The sequence below is a fragment of the Lytechinus variegatus genome, chromosome 10 (assembly GCF_018143015.1).
Source record: "Lytechinus variegatus isolate NC3 chromosome 10, Lvar_3.0, whole genome shotgun sequence".
NCBI classification, from domain to species: Eukaryota; Metazoa; Echinodermata; class Echinoidea; order Temnopleuroida; family Toxopneustidae; genus Lytechinus; species Lytechinus variegatus.
In genome coordinates, this window is record NC_054749.1 from 1,208,727 (window position 1) to 1,227,990 (window position 19,264).

A 19,264-nucleotide genomic window follows, 5' to 3' on the forward strand; every position below is an offset into this window, starting at 1 on the left:
AAGAATACAATGTAAAATTAGAATTTGAAAAGATATATATACCCCTGTACCCAATACTATGTCACCAAGGTAATAGTTTGGTATTATTAAACAAGCTAACAATTTGAGAGTGATGCGCACACCTATTAAAATTACTACAATGGTACAGTACAACGATAACATTTCTAGATATTATATTAAGAGATAGATTTGCATTATGAATCACAGTAAACAACATACATAATGTACAGTTACAATCAGGGGTGGGGCCATAGTGGGGGGGGGGGGGGAGCAGAACTACTATACCCCATAATTTTCAAGTAAAAAGAAATAGAGCAAGGGGGGGGGTATAGACAAGAGGTAAATAACAAATATACATGTACATGTACAATATAGGCACACATGAAGAAGAGTATTATTACTAGAGATATCTGGGTGGTGTAATAAAAAAAAAGTTGGTAATTTTTAGAGTTATCTTGCTTCCCATATCAGAATAACCACCACCCCTGTTTACAGAACTATCTACATGTACATTATTGCCTTGACAATCATGCCAGAGAGGTACATGTAGGGACTAACTACATGTACATGTACATGAAACTTATCTTTTGGTGTGAGACTTTGTTTCCCTTTAATCAATAGTAGAAGTGTATCTTCCTATATGGCCACCAGCAAGGCAAAGACCTCACTTGCAGATCTACAGTACAGACAATTTCAGTCAATCAGGCAGATGCTGTCATCAGAACATTGGGGGTATTCAAGTAATTGAGTTCCTCGGAGGATTGCATGTTTTATGAATCAGTTTATCAAGTATGACAGGCCAGGCATTCTCATAAATCAGATATCAGAGATGAGGATAAAATGTGCTCTTGCTTGAAAGGTCTCACTGTCACATTTCTTCCTTTCTTCTACCCTCTTCTAAATGGCAGCGACATTGTGAGAGGATTGGTTTCAGACCGCCTCGAAGTTCGTCGGTTCCATGTATTCTCTGATTGGGAAATTTACCCCGATCAAAAATACCAGGTATTTTGGTAATGTGAAAGCAAACTACGCGTCATCTCCCCGAAAGAAAATACCCGCTAATAGTAGGTTCAATGTACTTGGCAAAATAACGAGAACTTTCGCGGGGATTTTCCAAGGTCGCAGGTATTTTGGCAATGTGGAAGCAATTTACGGGAACTTTTAGCCCAGTGTGTCGTTGGGCGCGGTGCCGTGGGTGGCTGATGAGCTGAAGTGATTTTGAACCTCGCGTCTTGCCTGCTTATCAGACCATACTGCGCATGCTCGTAACCTCAGGAACTTATCCCGAAGGGTATGTTTTGGGGCGGTGTGAATGCAGGAATAATTAATGGGTATTTTTAGCTTAAAAAAGTTCTCATAATTTAACGGGGATTCTTATGATCGAGGCGGTTTGAAACCACCCAGGGATACTGTACATGTATGTTCTTGCCTTTGATAAAATACTCAATCCATGCACGTAAATAGGATATTGGTTTGATAACTTTCGTTCTTGTACTTGATCGGGTCATTTTTGATTGCCCTGTCCCAGTTACTTGAGATTTGTTGGCCTAGATTAGGCAATTGACTTGTTAACGAGGATGTTTTGACATTCAAATTGAATTCAGGAAGAAATTGCTCCTGCAACAATGTTATCAGTTTGTCTTCACTAATACTCCTGTAAATCATGTGCCTTCAGAACTCTATCAGTTTGTACTTTTTAAACCCAGTCCACTATGATTGTACTTTAGTCTTAGTTGGATGTCACTACATTTTTTTTCTATTCCTCCAAGAATGCTCCAGTCAATATTATCAGAATTCACAACCCTGTACATGTTACATTTGCTGGTTTTTCTATAAAATTGGGTTCATTATCATACATGTACATGTATACATGTATGTTTTGAAGCCCAGCTAGCCCACTCAATATGTACTGTACATGTATGTAGATCTGCCCAAGTCTATGCCATCAGTAATCTAAAAGTTCAACTTGCTTGCTTTAATTTATTTGCACGCTCTCTGCGTTTTTTTTGTGATTCACATATTTCCTGTACAAGTATAGCATGTGATCATAAACACATTGGCTTCCTACTTGAAGACCAGCATATGAATCTATTGTACATTGAACTGAGGGACCTTTGCTCTAAACTTTCATTGGTAAATTTTAAAGTGGAAGTTCTTTGGTGATAACCTGGTTTTAATAATGAAAGCAGAAATGTGACATAAGGATAAACGTAAAAAAAATCTTTTATTTTTGATGTATTTTCATGAAACCTTCACCAATGTTTTTCTCTATTTTGTTTTATTATCATCTGATCACCTACGTAGGTGAACTTCATGGATTTCTTTCAATCACACTCTACATGTACATATGTGAAAGGAAAGCATCCAGGTGGGTGTTTCATAAAGCTGTTCGTAAGATAAGAATGGCTTTAAGAACGACTGGTGATCCTTTCTTTTGGTACATTGTAAATGGTATACACCATAGGCGATGGTTTAGCGCGTAAGAAAGGATCACCAGTCGTTCTTTAAGTCACTCTTAACTTACGAACAGCTTTATGAAACAGCCCCCAGGCATATCTGATTCAAGATGGTGGGATGTGAGTAGAATAGCCGCATCCCATTTAAGTATTGAGGGATGGAAATGTAGCACTCTAAACAAATATCCGCTTTGGTTGATGAGCTTAATTAGAATAACCTTATATGAGGCTTGCCCCACTCATTGAAAACCTGAATGGACAACGACTTGTGTAATTTGGCAGTGAATCTTTCCCTCCACTGGAGTATAATCCAGTACTGGATGAGAAAACACACAGAGACTGTTCACACTGACTGAATGTAGACAATCATTCAACGTTTGTGCTCATTTGTTTGATTGTTCTTATCTATTCATTTGTATTTAATAATGAACATGACATTGGTTGTGACGTGATTTTTTTCTTCTCTTGTTTCTTGTTAGATGAATAGATGTAGACCACCTTTGGTGCATATTTGAACTTTGTACTTGACATTGTAGGGCCTACATGTACATACATGTAAATGCTTAATAATTTATTTGATTTATTGATTACAATATGACATACATGTATATTTATTTTACTCTACAACAAATTTGACTGGACATACATGTAAATATGGGACCAACATTTGCGTCCTTTCCGATGGATAGAGTGTTTTCCAACTGCATTCACACCCACACTGAACACTGCGGTAAGGCACGTTAACACACAACGCTAGCATAAGATTTTTTTGTTAGACGTTTTTCGGCATGCTGCGGGACTCGAACCCACTCACGTTGAGATCTACGATCTTATCCAGAACAGGCGCTCTAACCGACTACGCTGCCTCAAAGTGGAAGCCTACACAAACAGGTGCCGGAACTGACCTCTCTTGTGATGGCCCATAAAGCTGTGCGTACGAAAGTGGGAAATTTAAAGATGATCAACATATAAACGGCTTTATATCTTTGTGCGCTGTTTTAGAATCGAGTGTTCAATCACGATTCATGTTGCCATTTAATTTTGAAAATCCGACATAGAACACACCCCTACTTACTCTCCCATGTGTATTTCTAGTTTGCACATCTCAATCAAGAACTGTACGTGACTATACACACCCCTGTAGAGCCCTGCTAACGACTTTGCAGGCAATTGCATCACGTCTAAAGGCACTCCACGAAGCTGACAGCCTGACAAGACTGGCCTGCAAATACTATCATCCAAATTTAGGTTGCTGGGATACGGGGAATCAAGATGGGTTTGGGACCTTCACAATCTTGTACTTGGTACAAGGTGCAAGTCATGGAAGTTCATAATCACTGTAACAACATCTGTGCCATGATGTAGCTCTTCTTGTTGCAGAACCCCTGCATCATGCTATGTACTTTTTTAAGTTGTCTCTGATCATGGTATTAGTAGGGAGGGGTCCATGTTATTCTTAAAGTTGAATTGGAAAGGGCCTTGGTTCTTGGATTATTTGCACTTCAGGTTTCAATGTCCCCCTTTTCATATATGTATACACTGTACATGTACATGTATGTTCCCCTTTCATGGTGAGCTCTTTCGCTCAAACTCACCGCCTAACTTCACGAGCACACGTTTTTTACTGGCAAATTATTAAAGTTTCTCCTTTTTGTACGGCATTCTCTTCGCTGAAGACTGCAAGATGTTTGATGGAGCTCACTGGAAGTGGAAAGGGTGAATTTGCAAAATCTTATTCCAGGGAGGCACTGAGTTGATTTAACCTCTGACCTCATTAAGCAGGGAAACTTGTAGCATCCCTTTCATGCTGCCAGTTCAACCTCTTTATACCCACGTTAACATACATACATGTAGTATCATCACCTCTTCCCCACCTTGTTAAAAGGAGCTACATGTATTCTCAGCTTAAGGATGTGTTCAATGTCGAGTTTCAAATTTAAACAGAAACATGAATCGTGATTGGAAATTCAATTACAAAACACCGAACACAAACATGATCAGCAGTGCACTGTTTAGTGTTGAAAATATAAAGCTGTTTCTTCATGTACATGTGTGTTGATCGTCTTTAAATTTCTTGCTTTCTTTAGGAGTTTAGCGCAGCTGTATTATGCAGTTCGACCCATCACAAGAAAGATCAATTTGGCACCTGCTTGTGTAGGCTTACACTGAGAGCAAGTTCAAAGACATTCCAAAACTCAACCATGTTCAATGTCGCATTCGCGATGCTGAAGGTCATAAAAAATCAGAGGTGATCACGTTTACAAATTTATGCATCTTTTTTGACATTTAAAGTGTCCTCTGAATCGTGATTTGAAAGACGTTTACTTTTACGACAGCGAACGGAGGACATTGAACACTCTCTTTGTTTCTCGTATCTGCATTTTGTGATCATGTTTCCAATCACGATTCATGTTGCTTTTTAAATTTGGAAACTGACATTGAGTTGTGGAGTTTTTACCTGTTCCGTTCATACCGCTTCTCACCACCTTTCCACTGGGAAGAGCTGTATACAATGGAAGGGGTACATGTATCAGTCCTCTGGCTGCTAAACCTCCAATTTAATGGGTGATTTCAAGTTTAATGTTGCCTTTTTTTGCATTTTGGTGATCATCAATTTCACACCTGCACAACACCACACTTTCATCACATTGAGGATACAAACAGATAACCTTTCTGGGCTCTGATAAGTATTAAATGATAAAATTTATGAATATTGAATGAACACACACATGTTACTACAGGTACCTTCATTAAGAAAGGGAATCTTCATACATGTAGATATGGGTTATTGGTCTTATATTGATTAAAAATAACAGCGAAGAGACTCACATTACATACAAGGTAGATGTAGTCATCCTTATGGCATCATTTTGTTTGGTACATGTACTGTACATGTACTTCAATAATCAGTTATACATGTACTTTACCCTTTATTTTTTAAAAAATTGTTTATAATTCTTTATGATTTTGAATGCAAGAAAGTCATCTATTTTGTACAATGTTTGTAGTTTTTGTTCATATACAGGTAATTGTTTTTGTTATTAAGAGTGTTAGAAGACTTGTTGAATCAAAGAAAATTGAATGAGTATTGGTGTGATATGTACAATGTAGGCCTAGATGTGTATGTTAATTGGTATATGAGAGATATTTGTGGCAGTGTGAATGAAGCTGTTGTTTGTCATTCCTTGCGTGTGGAGTTCCTTCATGGTAAACATCCCTGATTTATGGTGTGCCAAACATGAAAAGGTTATCCAAACCAGTTACCCATCTTCCGCTGATACTCTACTTTCACGTTTGATAGAGTCCTCTTGATTGTAGCTCAGTCATACCTGAACATAGATTATGAACAAGAGTACATGGACTCAACTGCGCTTTTATACTTACAATTTCATATTATTACCCCGGCTCCTACCTGGTACCCATTCACCTCACCTGGGTATATACATGTACATGTACACCAGCACTACTGTATGTGGATAAATTTCTTGCCGAAGGAAATCCCGTCATGGCTAGGATTCGAACCCACGACCCTCTGTTTCAAGGTCTGGAGACTAATCTACTGGGCCACAACGCTCCACAGATGCATTGCATGGAACTGGGATAGAACAGAAATTTGACAAAGCATCTTATATTTCATTATGTTTTATTTCAGAGCAAGGTCAATTTTCAATAGATCACATAGAGCACAAATAGTACAAATAAAAAAAGGGCGAAATATAATAAAACAAAAATGGTGAAAAGAACGTGGAGGCCAATAAATAGGCCACCTGAGACCATGTACATGTAAGTCCTGCATTTTTACATTAAATTCCAACACCCATCATTCTATTTATGAGTAATCTGAATGTACATGTACACACCTTATTAATGTTTACATGTAGTATATTATTTTCAATTTCATCATTCACAAAGAAAAAAAAGTCTTTCCACATTGAAGCTATCCTTGTGTACAGACCAATTCATACAGAATTTGACACCCGTATTAAACTATCTATTTTAGAGTATTGCTTTTTCCTTTGGGTAAAGACAACATGATATGTTTATTCTAGAGAATTTGATTGAAAAAAAAATGCGGCTGGCACTGGACATGTTTTATCTATGCTGGTATTGAATATGTTTTTGTAAATGAAATTGTAGAAGACTATTGGCTTTATCCTCGGGGGATCACTTGCGCTGCATACTGCCGTGTCGCGAGGGGGCCCCTGAAGTATGCTTTGGCATCTGCAATTCAGAGCAGAAGATAGCCCCAAAATACCCTCAGATGGAGAGAGAGAGATAAGCTTGACTGATGTTCAAGTCGCCTGGATGACTCCATGAAAAAAAAAGGAAATCTTTTGCAAAGTATGTAGACGGAGAAAAATGCCTGCAAGCACATGCGATTACCCTGCCTAATGTGCACATTTTGAGTTGTTTGGAATGGTTATCATTTGCTCATGATGCGAAGTAATTTATATCAGTACATGCATGCATGCTGTCCCCAACAGACATCTTGTGTAGGGTGAGGAGGGGGGGGGGTATGTTTTTGTATTTATGAATGTTTGCACATGTACTGTAGCCAAGTGACTGAGTTTGATGGTAAATATTCTTGACACAATAATGCTAGTTTAACAAAAGAAAAGAGCAAATATGACGTATGTATGTAATTCAGAGTGAATGAGCGGTACATGTACATGTAGTTTAGAACTTCTTCCATACACTCTTCATCATGTACTTGTAGGCTTTTATTTTCTTTCAGAGCAAACATTGTTTCATTACATTCCAAATTGAAGATTTTTTTTGCAGAGGTTTAAATTGTCATATTTTCACATGGAAATCTCTGTATCATTATTGGGGGGGGGGGGTGAAGCTGATGTTGCAAACATGTCATAGGGCCTACATCTGCATGGAACTCATTTTGAATTTTTCCCCATCTAGTCATTTGAGAACTTCTTGGCTTTACATGTACATGTTGTTTTGCCCGAGTATTCCTATGAGTATGCATGCATTATACCAGAAACAGAATGCAATAGAAATCAGAATGTAATATTGAAGCCAGTCGTGAGTTGTACATGTACATGTAGTATGCCTAAAGGATTAAATTCAGCTCCGTTTGACCACATTGTGGTGAACCAAATACATTACTATGGGCAGGCAGCACGGTGACAGAAAACCAAATGGCATCATCCCTCTGCCTTTTTCGAGTTTCCAATTAAAAAGGTAGAATGTCACATATAGCCCGCATGATTGGATTTGACGTTTAACATTCATGTTCATGAGCTGCATGCCTCCTGTGTAGCACATTTAAACCCTGTAGCAACAGATACCCGTTTTCTTTATCATGAACCTGTCAGATTAAATCCTGCGCCAGTTCCATACACAACTCATCCCGAAATACAAGAGAGTGCAAAGTCGTGATTTTGCCAGCATACGACTGAGTGGAGATTGAACACCGTGTGACAACTGGGAATATTGAATCTGTCCTCTCTTCCCCTCTCTCTTTCTCTCTCTCTCTTTCTCTTTCTTCTTGACACTGATTCTGCCAGCCTAATAATCCAATTCACCGAGATGACTGAAGATGAGGCATTACGCTAATGAGTCAAATTGCTCTTTGCTTGGTATAGAGGGCGATGGATTGAACGTAATTAAAAGCACTCTTGGATGAAGGGGTGCGAGTGCGGAGCGACACAGTAGGCATGATAGATTCTTTATGCTAAATTTAGTAATGATTGATTTTGGTTTAATACCAAACTTTAATACTTGGCCAAGGGATACATTATACATGTATCATGTGTGTGAGAGGAACTTTGAATACATTTATAATGCATCTATTTTTATGCATGCATACATGTACACTGTACATGTTTACAAGTATTTGGATCATGTATTGGGTGAATCGTTAGTACTAAAAATTCCAATTTGTGGACTCATTGATATCAGGAAACCTATTTATAGGCCTATATATGGGTTCAGATTTGGAAATGACATTTATTGACATTTTTGATGATTAGCCTGAACAGTATTAGAATGGCCCTGCTGACAGTGTTGAGAGTGTTACTTTGGTGATAGATCTGGAGATACGGAAATGGAATCAATGAATACTGAGAAAAAAAGATGTGGAAATATATTATCTCTGGAACTATTTTTTATTTATTAGAACATTTTTAATCAGGTACAAAAGATCAGCAAAAACTGTGACCTGATGAAAACATACAGATTATAGAACAACAACATAATAATAATAATAGGCATTTGTATAGCGCCATCTATCTAGAAATATTCTATTCAGAGGCACGTTATTGTTATTATTATTATTACCCCGGCTTTAGCTCGAGCTGCCTTTCAGCGCTCGTGCATTCAAGGAATTAATCCTTAACATAAATCATCATATCATACATGAAAATGAAGTAAAAATCTAAGTCAAAGATAACAATACTTAGTAATGTAAATAAACAAATATTGTTACTTAAATGATAATATCATAATATGAATCAAATTAACTTAAATGTTATTTGGAACATTATTCTTACATTAATCTTACATTATTCAGAATAACTACAGTCATAAATGCTCATGTATATAATCATTTAAAGCTCATCAGAGGGGTTTTACAAGTTGCCAGAGGTGCACAAAATAATCGCTGTGGGAGTGTGAGACATGAACTTGTAATTCAGTTGAGATGGCTCATTAAAGCAATATGAAGCTTTCGCCAAGTCACTCTTTTCCATGGATATGAATGAAGCTCTATAAATGTTAATAAAAGTCATTGAAAACTGTGATACATTTGGACATTAATGATGGATTGTATGTCGGGATATTGAACAGGCGATTGTAGAGACTGATTTTCTGTTTCATAAAATGGTCTTTTTCCGTTTCTGAAAATCTGTAATTCTGTTTCAACTTGATCTAAAAATGGAAGTTCTGTTTTATCACTGAAAATGTACACAGCAAAAACCTGAATTCCATTTTGCAAAGTTGAAGTCCATGAATTTTACATTTTACAAACAGAATTTCCGTTTTCTTTACTGGTAAATCACTGTCCCTATGATTGGTCTACACCCCATCATGTGACCAAAGATGGTTCCAACCAAAGTCACAAATTTGGTAAAGATGCCATGAATCCTGACGTTTTTTCACAAACATTTGTCGTTTCGAAAAGCCGTTCCGAGGACCCTCCTTTTTACAATAAGCCCGCCCCAAGGCCCCCGTTTTTTGTCTTGTACTTGATTACATATTCTAAAACATTTTCAGGTTGAAAATTGTACAAGTTTGAAAATTCTTTCATCTCTACATGCCTTTCTGTTTTTTTTTTCTTCGAGGGAGCGAATTTAACACAACTTTTCACAAGGGTAGGTTTTCCCTTTTAAACAGGCTTTCCGCCCATATTGCATTGTATGATAATGGCTCATGGGGTGCCATCACCAAAATGAAAGTCTCCCCTAGCAAGAGGCATACTGTCCATTCACTACTGGTGAACCATTTTACATACATTGGTGTATTGATGCGCTTAGTTTCTATAGCGCATAAGTGCTTGAGGTACCTATAGTCACACACACACGCTCACTCTTTATGACGACTTACTTGCCTACTGGCATTTTATAAAGGGATTAAAATCTTTCTTTACATACAGACTGCCAAAGTGAAGAAAAAAAAAGATATGTCCTGTGGATTTGGAGGCAATGCTTCCCAGTTTTGTAGTATGGTTGCATGAGTCCTATGCAAGTATCTTTTCAATTTGTAGGCCCACCTGAAGTGATTGATATTTCATAATGCTTGATGTGCCAATGGACCGGTACAAAAGATGGATTAATTGGATTGATTTGAAGGTTTTTCATTAAAGAGAACTTGCATGTCAAATGTCATGCCTGCCACTTTACATACAATGGATTGTTAAGTTATTATAACCTAGTCTTTAGAAAAGATTCATTGTGCCATTAAAGTGCAAATGTACGTAGCTAATTGCATTAGTACCTCGACTCCTTTTCTCCCCTTTCATACTATACCATTTTATTTTTCTCGGATTCCACCCTTTTGCTCTCTTTCTCTTTATTCATCTCTCTATATGTATAATCAGTACATTTGGGATGGCGTTGCCATTGACACAATTAACCATGGATTTTGTTTTGGAAAGATCTTGTTAATGTTCTGGAATTTTTATTAAGACTTCATTTTTCTGTTTGTTTATTTAAGATAATATATTTGTTGATTTGTTATTCATTTGAATTATTCATTCATTGTAAAAATAGCCTATTTATTTCTTATTTTTTGGTTTATTTTTATTTCCATTATTTGTTGAATCAACAATCAATTATATATTGATATTATCGTTTCAATACAAATGTTTGCCTTCTATTTATTTTCTTATCTATTATTTTTATGAACCTATAATTTCAAATTTTGTGTCTGCACATTATTGCCAAAGTTCAAGCAATTTTTCAGACCAGATTTTGCAAAGCATTTAGGGCTATACATAGGCCTATATGACTATGAATACAATTTCTATTGTAACTTTCCTGCCTAGGAAGACAGCGTTTTATATGTCAAAAGCAAAACTCTGTCTGAAGTTGTGGTGAAAGTGAAACATTCTTTCACCAACCTACTGCATTCCTTTCCTGTATGCTTTTACTCTGTGGGCCTCTAAACCCTTTCCGGTTTCTTACTTCATTGAAAGTCCTAGCTTTCCTTTGGAAAAGAGACGGCAATTAGTGGTCCAATGTGACATTTCTATAAAGCATCCAGACACAGAACTGCTTTAAAAATCATTTAAGCAACTAATCCAGGGAAAATATTTGGGAAGAAATGAAGCAAATCATACTTTCTAAAAAGACCAAGAAGTAGAACTAATCCTACCCTCAAAGTCATGGGACTTGAAAATTTCCCTGTCTCCACTCAGCTTTCAGCCATTATGAACTAAGTTAGGAATGTCTTCTTGATTTTACCAAATAGGTGGTACATGTACATGTGTAAAGGGCCTTGATTGAATGGTTTTGGTCTAATCAAGGAGGTGCTGGTAACTCCTTGGTCTAATAAAGCTTCATGCAATTTGCAAAGAAGTGTTTTGAAGATCAGATGGTCAACGAATCTTGAAAGAAGACCTATCTTGTTTTTAGAAGATGAAAAGTGGTGTTACAATTTACATCTGTTAAGTAAATATTTTGGAAATGCTTGTGCAAATTTTGCCCTTGTTATTCAAAAGTTTGTATAACTTTGTGGACAGGAGTGTGAGCATACTGAATTTCAGTGCATGAGGTTCTAATGAAGAGTTAGAACCAGGGGCAGATCCAGCATTTTCCAAGGGTGGGGAAGTATTTTGGTTCAGCATGGACCTATTACGAATGGGTTCAGCAACACTTTGACAAGTAAAAAAGGTCTTCATTCCCCAATGTACAGTGTATGTGATTTATGTTGCTAAATATTTGACCAGAAAAAAAAAGTCTTCACTTGTGTATGCACTATGTTTTCCATTTAAAAATACAGCTTTCAAAGAGGGAGGGGGAGGGGGGCATGACCCCACCTGGATCCATGCACCACTGGTTAGATCATAATGTATTAAAGGGGAAGTTCACCCTGAAGAAAACTTTGTTGTAAAAATAGCAGAAAAAAAAGTAAAAAATATTGGTGAAGGTTTGAGGAAAATCTTTTAAAGAGTAAGAAAGTTATTAGAGTTCAAAGTTTTGGATTTGTGACGTCATTAACGAGCAGTTGCCCCTTGTTGCCCCGCAATATTTTTAATTATTTTTTCTGCTATTTTTACAATAAACTTTTTCTCAGGGTGAACTTCCCCTTTAAACACAACAAGTTGGCCTACCACCATGTACAGAAGAATATTTTTGAGTGGTTTCATTTTCACCAATTTGCAACCAAACGCAGTTTCATAAAATTTTGCAACCAACTGCAAAAACGTTCATTCCCGATGTGCATGTACACATAAGATGGTTTCAGACTGCCTCAAAGTTCGTCAGTTCCAGGTATTTTGGTAATGTGAAAGCAAACTACATGTACGCATAATTTCCCCCGAAAGAAAATACCCACTAAATAGTGGGTACTTGGTGAAATTACAATAACTTTCATGGGGATTTTTTTCCAAGGTACATGTACATGTAGCAGGTATTTTGGCAATGTGAAAGCAATTTATGGGAAATTTTAGCCCAGCGTGTCGTTGGGCGCGAGTGCCGTGGGTGGCTGCTGGGCTAGTGATTTTGAATCTCACGCCTTGCCCTTGCCTGCTTATCAGACCATACTGCGCATGCTCGTAACTTCAGGAACTTATCCCGAAGGGTGCTGTATGTTTCGGGGTGGTGTGAATGCAGGAATAATTAATGGGTATTTCTTAGCCTAAAAAAGTTCTCGTAATTTAACCGGCCGGTTTGAAACCACCTATACTGTGTGTGGAAACTGGAAAATTAATGGAAAAAAAGGACTCCAGTCAACTAGGAAATACTCTCATAATCAAACTTAATGAAAGAAGAAAAGTTTGTGAAAAAAACATGAAACATGGATAAGAGAGAGAGAAGGGGGGGGGGGTCATCTCACTCATTGCAACAGTACATCATACTGTCATCGCCATGGTAACCACCCTCATCACCATCATCCTCATCAATCCTGCCTTCCCCAATTTACAAATTGAGTGAATATTTATCTTCACCTTTGCCCTGTACAAACAATCCCGATGTAATACAAATGTCACATCATCCTTGGTTCCCTACTCTGTGCACCTGTTGTTAGGTGCTTCTAGACTGTCTGTGACCTCACATGACCTCTGCTTCCTTCTACATGCAGAGTTTCTCACCATAATCATATTATATATTACTTCCTGTATTTCATCTCGAGTTATCTCTCTTGTACTATCTAACCTTCTCCATATTGGTCCATGTCATAAAGCCTAGCAATTGATTGTATTTATTGATTGAACTCTGTAGTTATCAAAAGCCATGTGAACATGTATAATCGAGCTTGACAATCTGAACTGTAACAAGGGTACATTTATTTGTTTATTATTATAAACTTTGTAATTCTATGTTGCCTACTACTGTACTTGTAGGTCTACATGAACACCTGACTTGAGTGATATCACTTTTTCTGTTATGCACCATTGAACAGTTACATTTCGTAATTCCGAAGGATCGTAATTCTGAAGGTTCTATATTCCGAAGGTTCGTAATTCCGAAACACGTAAATTGCCTATACCTCGATGTTCGTTAATCCGAAAACATAAAAGGGTTCATTAATCCTAACATTTGTGGCGTTATTCCGAAGGTTTGAAAATGCGAAAACGAAATAAGGTTCGTTAGTCCGAAAACGAAATAAGGTTCGTCAGTCCGAAAACGAAATAAGGTTCGTTGTTCTGAAGGTTCGTTAATCCGAAAACAAAATAAGGTTCAATGTTCCGAAGGTTTGTTAGTCCGAAAAAATAATCATTACGTTTTCGGACTAACGAACCTTCGGAATTATGAACCTCTTCGTTTTTGGACTTACGAACCTTCGGAAATACGAACCTTCGGAATTACGAATGTATGCGCCATTGAACATGATGGGAATATAAATGTCAGGGAAGTTGACTACGATTCCTCATGATATACTGAAACTGTTACTGTATGTGTTCTTTGCAATCTTCACAATTTGGTCATTTCTCATTACTTTAATGAATTGCTGTGCTGATGTGTACCAGTAGAAAACAGTTGTTTAACTTGTTCGAGAAACTCCATGAATCCTGATCAATAGGCCTTTATGATCATTTTCTTCCTTTTCTCTTCAGTACAAAGTTGGACTAATGTGAGATTTGTATGAAAAGCATGATTACTTGTGACATATTTTGAGCATGATGTTTTTGATAACTTACTGTCTATGTTTCGGTAAATTGTCCATTACTTTAATGAATTGCCATGTGCACAAGATATACCAGGGAGGGAGATGTTTCACAAAAATTCAAGTTTGACTAAAAATCAAACTTAAATAACAAGTTGCATGTGATATATATTGCACGTCGGTTACACTTCGTATTTCCGAAGCTTCGTAATTCCGAAGGTTCTTTATTCCGAAGGTTCGTAATTCCGAAACACGTAAATTGCCTATACCTCGATGTTCGTTAATCCGAAAACGAAAAAGGGTTCGTTAATCCGAACATTTGTGGCGTAATTCCGACGATTCGTTATTCCGAAGGTTCGATAATCCGAAAACGAAATAAGGTTCGTTGTTCCGAAGGTTCGTTAATCCGAAAACGAAATAAGGTTCGTTGTTCCGAAGGTTCGTTAATCCGAAAACGAAAAAAGGTTCGTTATTCCGAAGGTTCGTTGATCCGAAAACGAAATAAGGTTCGTTTTTCCGAAGGTTCGTTAATCCGAAAACGAAATAAGGTTCGTAATTCCGAAGGTTCGTTAATCCGAAAACGAAATAAGGTTCGTTAATCCGAAAACGAAATAAGGTTCGTTAATCCGAAAACGAAATAAGGTTCGTTAATCCGAAAATTAAATAAGGTTCGTATTTCCGGAAATGAAAATAATTCATTTTGGTAACAAAAGCTCTGATAAGCTCTGATCTGATCTAAAGGGGACATTTTAAGAACTTTTTGCAGTTAGCCATGAAGACGATGCGTGTTTTAGCCAATGGCGGCGGAACGTATTTTTTTTTTTTTGGGGGGGGGGCAAAGTAAAAAAAACAGGGGCCAATTTGGTGCAAACGGATATTTTCATCATTAGATTATCATCTGTGTAAAGAGGTTGTGTGTTTTTGTAGTAACTAAATTGAGCACAATTTTTTAAGTGATCACTAAACATGCTAAAGTTATATATTTACGTTTCATTTCTGCGAGCGTAGAGAGCAAGCGGTTTGGGGGGAAAAGTCAAATCTGAAGATGTTAAATTCACCTTTTTGGTCAATACTGTGAAAAGGGCATCCTTGTGAGATGTTGCGAGCGAATCACGTGCTCAAACTTTTGGAAATTTCATTTGGGCCTAGAATGATGATATTGATAAAGATATCATTTACCCAGGGAAGCCACTTCAGTTCTGAAAACTATTCTCCCAGCTATTATTATTTTTTTACAAGAATGCTATAGAATGTCCAGTTTTCAGATTAGCCCACGTTTCTCGCTCGCATCAGGTATTGTTTATTGAGGAACTCATTCTATTCCTGGTTACAAAAAAGAAGTATGAAATGTCCAGTTTTCAGGTTGGAATATCACAAATTTTAAGCTTGCGGTTCGCGCTCTCATTATTTAGCTCGTGAGATATATATTCTATTCATGAGTCACTAAATGCAGTCCTTAAAAGATTACTTTCTGAAGCCTGTTGCATAAAACTTTTTACCTGAGAAAACTCTGGTAAAAACTGAAAACTAAGGTTAGTCTGATTTCCGCTAATTACTTTAGCACAGGGCAAAAACTCCTGTAAAAACAACCTGAGTTTTCTCAGGTAAAAAGTTTCATGCAACGGGCCCCAGGTCAGTATATAAACAAATTACAACTTGCCCTCGCATTAATTCTTTAGAAAGATACACATCTTTCTCACGATTACAAAAAATGCTCCGAATGCTCACTTCACGTCTTGTTACATGACATGTCTACTAGTTTCAGCTTGCGATTCGCGCTTTAAACATCTCACAAGGATCATTATTAGTATTATTTTTATTTTTATTACCAGCAGAAGCTGTTATTAAAAATGACATCCCCTCCAATACAAATCCTATTATCTAGAGGTTGCTCGCACGCTTCCAACACACTTGATCCCCTGCATCTTTAATTAAACCGTTTGCTTATAGGCAGCAATTGCTCAGATAAAATCGAAATTAGCCTATGCTTGATCAGGGCGCCATTCTTAATGAAATACATGCTTTGGCCCCAACACACATCATCGATCGTTATTACTATCATTGCATAATATCGTGTAATCTTGTAATGACAACATCGTTTTTGTTACCAAAATGAATTATTTTCATTTTCGGAAATACGAACCTTATTTAATTTTCGGATTAACGAACCTTATTTCGTTTTCGGATTAACGAACCTTATTTCGTTTTCGGATTAACGAACCTTATTTCGTTTTCGGATTAACGAACCTTCGGAATTACGAACCTTATTTCGTTTTCGGATTAACGAACCTTCGGAATTACGAACCTTATTTTGTTTTCGGATTAACGAACCTTCGGAATTACGAACCTTATTTCGTTTTCGGATTAACGAACCTTCGGAATTACGAACCTTATTTCGTTTTCGGATTGACGAACCTTCGGAATTACGAACCTTCGGAAATACGAACCTTCGGAATAACCGAACCTTCGGAATTACGAAGCTTCGGAATTACGAATGTATGCGTTGCACGTCACTGCATCGGCATGACTTTAAACAGGGTGCTTTAAAGTTGGACTTCAATCTTTGTAAGCCACCATCCTAACAGTTACCTGTTCCAGGTGGGTGTTTCATAACGCTGTTCTTGAGTTAATAGCGACTTTAAGAATGACTGGTGATCCTTTCTTGTGGTAAATGGTACACACCATTGGCGATTGTTTAGCATGTAATAAAAGATCACCAGTCGGTCTTAAAGTCGTTCTTAACTTACGAACAGCTTTATGAAACGGTCCACAGATGTATTGGTTCCTCTAAATCGGCAAATTAATCTCACAGAAACAAGGACTTTATTTGTTGCATTCTTTTGGAAGAAATGTAACTTCTCTACTGAACTGCATTTGCTATTTGTCCGTTTATGAACTTTATCTATCCCTGATTTTGTCTTGTTTTGACGTAGGCAACATTCAAATCTCTGTCGGCTATTCTCTCTCATTACAATGCACGTCTTGGTGTCTAGAATGGAAACTTGAGTAGTTTGAAAAGTTGTTTTGAGAGGAATGATTTAATTTTGATGTTGTTTGCTGGTGGCATAACCCCTTAGAGGACATCTATGGCAGCACTTATCATGGATGTTTTATTCCACGCACATGTCCTCCCTCAATTCATGCAATCTTCACCCATCCTTCATTCAGACTACAAATAATAAGGATACACATGTAGCTACACATGGAGCTCCTCTAAGCAAGAGCGATCGACGTGCGTTTTAATACTACAGTATTGGTTATCTAGAGATCTTTTTCCCTTCAAAATGTGAAGGTCTAGACTATAGATAAATTGCACATGTCAGTCAATTTTCCTATTCTATACCACATATTCCGCAAGACCAAAATTTGTAATGTTTTTCACCAACAAGTTTTAAAAAATATCTGTGGTTTGAACAGGCTGTATTGGGTATCCCCCTTGAACTTGCATGATTATTCATAGCCATACCCTGCCTGCTGTGTGATCCTACCTATTCCTTTGGCCACCTGAGGTCAATTGCCTATTTTCTTTACAATCTAGTCTCAAATTCAGACACTTTAACTTGTTTACATCATTCGTGACTTTGAGCTTGACATTTTAAAAAGAAACCCCAACTTGGCTCCAAAATCTGTCTGTGTATGATATTGATTAGAACAGAGAAAAATAAAGTTACATTTGCATGATGAGTGCAGCAGCATCCTTTGGAATTTGACTGAAAAACATTTGGAGGGAAACCATTTCAGTAATTCTTTCATTCATTACCCAGTATTCTCCTTCTTGTCAATCCATCATATCTATATTTTCCTGATTGTCGGATTTCTAGTAGTATATAGATCTATATGTTGGAAAGGGCATCTACCCTTGGTGCCTAAGGGTGCAAAAAAGTATTGGATTAAAAAAAAATTCAACAAATTCACGCAAAGAGGCACTGTGAACGATGGAAGGGGGCGATTTTGCTCCTGAAGGAGTTCAGTATATGCTTTATGCAAGCATGATTTATGTTGAAAGAAGCACTTTCATGTTTGCCCCAGGCAGTTTTTTTCTTCAACCCCTAAAACAATTGGTAAGATATCTTTAGATAATATTATGAAGTTATGTTCATCAGTTTATGGTGGCTACATTCTCATGGTCTACAGGGCTAGTGGTTCTGACATGTCTCTTTCAATCAGTGGGCCATGGGTTTGATACCCAGCCAGGGTGTGTTATGCTGCACTCAACCCAGGTGAGGTGAATGGGAGGGAACCTGGCAGGATTAATTTCTTGAATGCGCTGAGCGCTGGAAGGCAGCTTGTGCTTAAAGGGGAATGAAACCTTTGGAACAAGTAGGCTTGTGTCGAAACAGAAAAATCAAAGAATAAGAACAATGTTTAAAAAAAATGGGACAACTAATGGGAAAGTTATGAGCATTTGAATATTGCAATCACTAATGATATGGAGATCCTCCATTGGCAATGCGACAAGGATGTGTGATGTCACATAGCATTAGTGATTGCAATATTCAAATGCTCATAACTTTCTCATTATTTGTCTGATTTTTCTCAAACTTTCGTTGATCTGTTTCTTTGATTTTTCTGTTGTCACACAAGCTATCTTGTTCAAGGTTTCATTCTCCTTTCAGCTGGGGCATATTGATTCTAGATAGATGACACTGCAAATGCCTCTTACAAAGGAGTTGTAACTCCTTGTTATTACTTGTTCTTTTGTGTGTAATAGAACCATTTTATATTATTTTATTTATAAAGAAAAAAGTTTTGATTTAGATTGGTTAAAAATTCTTATTATTTTAGACAAATCTACTGCAGTATCATGCTAGTTCTTAATCATCATACGTACATGTTGAGAAAAAAATTAGGCTGAAATATTTCAGACTAATCTTCTTCGGCGGCATCACTGCATCAGAAAGTGGGTCCAGGTAGCTTGTATACAGCTCAAAAAACAGCCTTACTTGATTTGTTTTTAGACTTGAAATAGAGACGTGTGGGAAAAAATCCAATTCAATTGTGGAGCGGAGAATTGGCAAAAAGGATTT